This window comes from Rhamphochromis sp. 'chilingali', assembly GCF_963969265.1.
Source record: "Rhamphochromis sp. 'chilingali' genome assembly, chromosome: 2".
In the NCBI taxonomy this organism is placed as follows: Eukaryota; Metazoa; Chordata; class Actinopteri; order Cichliformes; family Cichlidae; genus Rhamphochromis; species Rhamphochromis sp. 'chilingali'.
This window is the reverse complement of record NC_137930.1, coordinates 17,603,143-17,609,249: the sequence shown is the minus strand read 5'-3', so window position 1 is coordinate 17,609,249 and position 6,107 is coordinate 17,603,143. Positions and strand designations below refer to the sequence as shown.

General features: G+C 41.6%; 1 long non-coding RNA gene across 1 annotated transcript; it reads left to right on the top strand.

The window, feature by feature from the left end:
• Positions 1-3,384: 3,384 nt before the first annotated feature.
• Positions 3,385-4,426, top strand: LOC308392005. Its single transcript, XR_013970738.1, has 2 exons — positions 3,385-3,611; positions 3,686-4,426. It is a non-coding gene; the product is annotated as an uncharacterized lncRNA (long non-coding RNA).
• The last annotated feature ends 1,681 nt before the right edge of the window (positions 4,427-6,107 follow it).

Genomic DNA, 6,107 nt, shown 5'->3' with positions numbered 1-6,107 from the left:
GTCAATACAACCCTCTTCTCCCACTCTTAGAATAGAATAGAATAGAATTCAACTTTATTGTCATTGCACAGGTACAGGGCAATGAAATGCAGTTTGCATCCATCCAGAAGTGCTTTAGTGATATAGATATATTACAATATATATTAGCAATAATATAGATATGTGAGTATATTACAGAAATGGGTCTATTATGGTATGTTATAATGTACACGGTATGAAGTATGTTGTGAATATTCTATAACTATAAGTAAGTCTTCACACACTGATAGCAACATCGCAGGAGAAATGCCAGCACAGGCATCCAGTATCCGTAGTTTCAGGTGCTGCACATCTCGTTTCTTCACACCATAGACAATTGCCTTCAGATGACCCCAAAGATAAAAGTCTAAGGGGGTCAGATCGGGAGACCTTGGGGGCCATTCAACTGGCCCATGACGACCAATCCACTTTCCAGGAAACTGTTCATCTAGGAATGCTTGGACCTGGCACCCATAATGTGGTGGTGCACCATCTTGCTGGAAAAACTCAGGGAACGTGCCAGCTTCAGTGCATAAAGAGGGAAACACATCATCATGTAGCAATTTTAAATATCCAGTGGCCTTGAGGTTTCCATTGATGAAGAATGGACCCACTATCGTTGTACCCCATATACCACACCAAACCATCACCTTTGTTGTTCCAACAGTCTTGGAGGGATCCATCCAATGTGGGTTAGTGTCAGACCAATAGCAGTGGTTTTGTTTGTTAACGTCACCATTCACATAAAAGTTTGCCTCATCACTGAACAAAATCTTCTGTGTGAACTGAGGGTCCTGTTCCAATTTTTGTTTTGCCCATTCTGCAAATTCTGTGTGCCGATTTGGGTCATCCTCGTTGAGATGCTGCAGTAGCTGGAGTTTGTAAGGGTGCCATTTGTGAGTAGCTAATATCCGCCGAAGGGATGTTTGTGCTATGCTGTGGGCTCTTGCTGAATGAAGCTAGGACAGCCACTGATGTTTCTTCATTAGTGACAGTTTTCTTGCCTCCACATTTTGGCAAATCCAACACTGAACCAGTTTCACGAAACTTAGCAAGCAGTTTGCTGACTGTAGCATGGGAGATGGGTGTTCTCGTAGGGTGTCTTGAAATCTGCTGCAATGACCCGGTTACTGCATTCACCAGATATCAACACAATTTCAATCCGCTCTTCACGTGTTAACCTCTTCGACATGTCAATGGCTGTGAACAAAGAGAAACTTGTAAATAACTCATGAAAGAATAAAGTTACGTTGAAGCCAAGCACACCATTGTTTTTCTTGTGACATTACCAATAAGTTTGATGTGTCACATGGCCCTCTTGCTATTGGAAAAACAAAAGTTGTATCCAAGATGGCCGACTTCTAAATGGCCACCATGGTCACCACCCATCTTGAGGAGTTTGCCCCCTCACATATACTAATGTGCCACAAACAGGACTTTAATATCACCAACCATTCCCATGTTATTACGGTGTATCCATATAAATGGCCCACCCTGTACAATAACTTTGCTTGTAGAGCAAAATGTAGTATTTTGGTCTAGACAACCCAAAATCGGGTGTCCACATATTTGGACGCCAGGTCCTAGGAGGTTAATGGATTTAAAGTTAAAAGGAACTAAACACTGGTATAATAAAATACCTATCCTGAGCTTCTGAAAACAGCAGACTGCGTAGTAAAAAAAAATTACTGCAATATGATATTTTGAAAGAAAGCCTTGAATTATACCCATGAGGCTTGATTAATTGACTGATAAAGTTCACATCAATTGTGGTGCTATTCAGAACCAAATTTATGAACATTGCGCCACTATGCAAATATTTTCAAATATACTGAGTGTACATTTCCCATCTGAGCAGGCCACAGTGTCGTATTGTTTTGGGCTGTAATTCATAGGAGCTCCAGATTTGTTTGCCCCATTGCAAGCCTTCCAGACGGTCAAAGTATTATCTCCCTAACAATCAGCAGATGTAATAACGTCATAGAAAGGCAGTTATAAGATAAGATAAGATAAGATAACTCTTTATTGTCATTGCACAGTCATACATAGTACAGTAGTACAATGAAATTGGAAAAACTGTCCTACGTCGGCACTACATATAACACAACACGACACGATATGACACATCACAACGTAACAAACAACACAACACAGTATATTAACTTAGTATAAAAAAGAAGAATAAGTGTATGTGTATTGCACACTGTTATTATTGCACATTAATTATTATTGCACCTTGTTATAAATATAAATATTATTGTTATCGTTTTAAACATTGTTACCTCCCCCTAAAAAGTCCAGGGAGGTATCCAGTCAGGTCAGCTATTTGCATTGATCAGGGCTATTGCCCTGTTGTAAAAGCTGTCCTTGAGTCTATTTGTTCGGGACCTCAGCAGCCTGAACCTCCTGCCAGACGGCAGCAGCTTAAACACCCGGTGTCCTGGGTGTGTGCAGTCCCGTAGGATGCTGCGTGTCCTCTTGAGACAGCGAGTGCTGTACAGGTCCTTCAGGGAGGGAAGAGGATGTCCAATGATTTTTTGGGCCATGTTGATGACCCTCTGGAGTGCCTTTCTGTGTGCTGTGGTGCAGCTGGAGAACCACACACCGATGCAATATGTCAGCACACTTTCAATGGAGCAGCGGTAGAAGACGGTCAGCAGCTCCTTCTTCAGGTCCATTTTTCTGAGGATTCTCAGAAAGTGGAGACGCTGTTGGGCCTTCTTTAAGACCGCAGAGGTGTTAGAGCTCCATTGGAGGTCTGTGTCTATGTGCACACCCAGAAACTTGAAACTGGAGACCCTTTCCACGCACTCCCCGTTGATGCTGACAGGCTGCAGCTCGGACTTCCTCCTTCTGAAGTCAACTACCAGTTCTTTTGTTTTGGTGGTATTGAGGTCCAGGTTGTTGTCTGCACACCAATCTGACAGCCTCTGAACTTCAGCTCTGTATGCAGTCTCATCTCCCCCTGAGATGAGCCCCACCACAGTGGTATCATCTGCAAACTTGATGACTGTGTTGTCTGGGTGGGAACTAACACAGTCATGTGTGTACAGAGTGTACAGTTATGTGAATAATATGGTTCATTTTACAAGTTAAAAAAGAAAAGAAACAACAAATGATTTCATAGGAACCTAACTGCCAATAAAGTTGAAAAACAAATGCAATGAATAATCTGAATGTGAAAAAAACCCACAGGCATGGTGATTGTTTGACTGAGAACGAACATGTTGGTCTTGTCTAACCTGGGACAGGAAGGTGATGTGGTGGAGGACTTGAACTGGCTGAACTGGAAGATCGACTCAGAAGTTGATCTTCCCCTCATCCCCCCTTTTTGTATATGTGGCAGGATGAATGTTATCCTTCGGTCCAACCCACTTTCAGCCTGGCCCATTAGGGGGCGCTGGTATAAATAGTGGCCATTTGAGTGTCTCTGCGTCGCTTGCCTGTGATCTCCTTTTTGGTCACCTGACTTCCCCTCGGTGTGGTGGAGATCATTTGCGGGTTATTCTTCTGAAGCCCCCATCGCGGCTGGTCGTAGCTATAGAAGCCTCCTCTGAGCTATTCTGCTTACGTTCTGTGACCCGGCTTATTTGGTACGTAATCAACTTTTGTTACGCTCTCTGCCTTCTATTGTTCTTTTATAGTAATTATTTATTATGTTTCGCAGGAAGTGTGGGCCTTAGTTTTGCGCCAAGCTACGCGAACTGAAGTGCTGCTGTTTTGCCTTGCTGTGCTTTTACCGTCTGTTCCCGTTGTGAGAATTCTTTCCCTGCTGCTGTCAGCTTTTACAGTGGACGTCGGCGTGGACAACGGCCATATGCATGCCGGTTATCGGAGTCAGCTGGCGTGCATATTGATTGACTGTTAACTTATCGTCGTGTGGACGGCAAGTTGGAGCAGTACGGCGATTCCGTTTGCTCCAGATTTTAGAGTTTTATTCAGATTGTATGTTGTTTTATTGCTTTTTGATTTGTAGTTTGGATTTTCTGTTACACCACTGGTGGGAGGCCCTTTTTCTAGCTGTAGATCACCAGTGTGGTCCTGCAGTTGGGTTATCCCCCGGTGCTACACATTAGTTTGTTGTAATATATTAACATTTTCTTTGTTTCTTTTATTCAGATGCGGAGTGCCGACGTGGAGGAGACTAGGGTGCCTTGGTGGTGGGATCCCTTGAGTGTACACACCTGCCTTGTCTAGTTTATTAGTGTGAGTGTGTGATAGTGTGTTGCACTTGTGTTTTGGTGTGTTTTCTTTCTTTAGTTGTGTGTGTGGCATCCCTGCCCCTCCACTGGTAAGCCTCAGCTCTGAATACCTTTTTAAGCATATTTGTATTTGAATATTTATGATTATGTTTTTATTCGGTGTTTTAAATAATTACCAATAAATTGTCAATTTGTTTATTATTGAACCTCGTCTCTGGATTGAGTATAGCGAACCTAAGTGCCTTTTTGGTGATTTAGTGTCATTTCCAGTATTCTCTGGGTGAAATTCCCAGGGTGGCGTTGTCGTTCTTTAAAACTGAAGAGTATTTACTTTATATCCCAACCTCGTCTCGCCACATATACAAAAAAGGAGATGAGGAATAGGGATCCATTTCCTTAGGAAGCTGAGATCCTTCAGTGCGTGCAGAAAAATGATGGATTTTCCATCAGCGTGTTACCTGCACTGGAGCTGGTGACACTGACAGACTTGATAAACTAATCAGGAAGGCGGGCTCTGTAATTGGCTGCAAACTCAACGCTTTTGAAGCTGTGCTGAAGAGGAAGTCACCATTAAGTAACCCTGACCACCCTGTACATTACATACTGGACAGAAAGCGGAAAAGGTTGTATTTTAATATTTTTATATATATTTCTGCTATGATTTTAATGCACTTTTAATCAGAAATGTTCACTGCAGTATTTATTATCACCCAGGACATTGATCTTGTAATTATTTGTAGAGAAATAATATGCAAATAGACAATTAAGTTAACATGTTTGTAGCTTTTTATAAAGACTGGCTTATCAATTAATCTGCCTAAATCCCTGCTGGGGAGAAATTCTTTCCATTCTAGTCTTGCTAATAAACAAGCACATTCCTTCAAATGATTCAGTCCACGGACAAAACCTGTGGTTATCTGTCTCCGTAGCAACATGTGGCAAGAGTGGGGATGGGAAGACTGAAAGCACACTTCTGTCTGTTTGCAACATAACTAAACTCAACTAAACAGTCATTTTGGATGTTTGTTTCTAGTTCCTGAAACATTTCTAAGCATTTCTGTAACAACATATGAAGTGTTTCCCTTCTGACAGAAAGTCTGCATTAGCAGGTAGGTGTGAAAGAGCAGCGGTGGTGCAAACAAACTCTGTTTCTGACTGTGAGACTGGAGATTGTGTCTGGAAACGCTTTTAACTTTTGTCTTTATTCACTGTTTACTTTTTGTCTTAACTTCGGCCGCGGCAACTTCTTGGTCAGGGTTGGGAAAAGATGGCGAGTTGGTTTAGAAAAAGGCTCTTTCACAACGTTAAACAGATGTCAGAGCACTCCATCTTGTTGGTTAACAGGATGCCGAGTTCCACATCATATATAAGCAGACAATTTACTTTCGCTTTATTGCATTCATGCAACCACTGCAGGTGGTGTAACTTAAATGTAACTGTTTTATAAAAGCTCACACAAACAATTTATGTGATTGTTTTCCAGGGGAACGACAAACTTTGCAAGGCCAGCAGGTGGATAGCCATAGGGAAGAAGTGAAAGAAGATGTCACGTTAGCACACCGTCTTTTTTTTATTGCACGTTAGGCATGTTCAGATGCTCATGGATATTGTCATATAAGCGCTTTAATTAAGTGGAATTAATGCTGCTAAATGATTGCATTTAAATGGGTTACACAACTACACGCACTACAAAAGCTATCAAAGTGAACTGTTGAAAAGCTACAGAGAAAAGGTTAAAGAGGTAATATGGACTTGGTCACATCTTAGCTGATAAACAGTATTAAACCTTGATATTGGGATTAATTGGGATTTGATCTAAATCTTGAAAACATATTTTTGGAAAATTCACAATGTAAATGAGCCTGCAAAACACACTCACAGGTCACT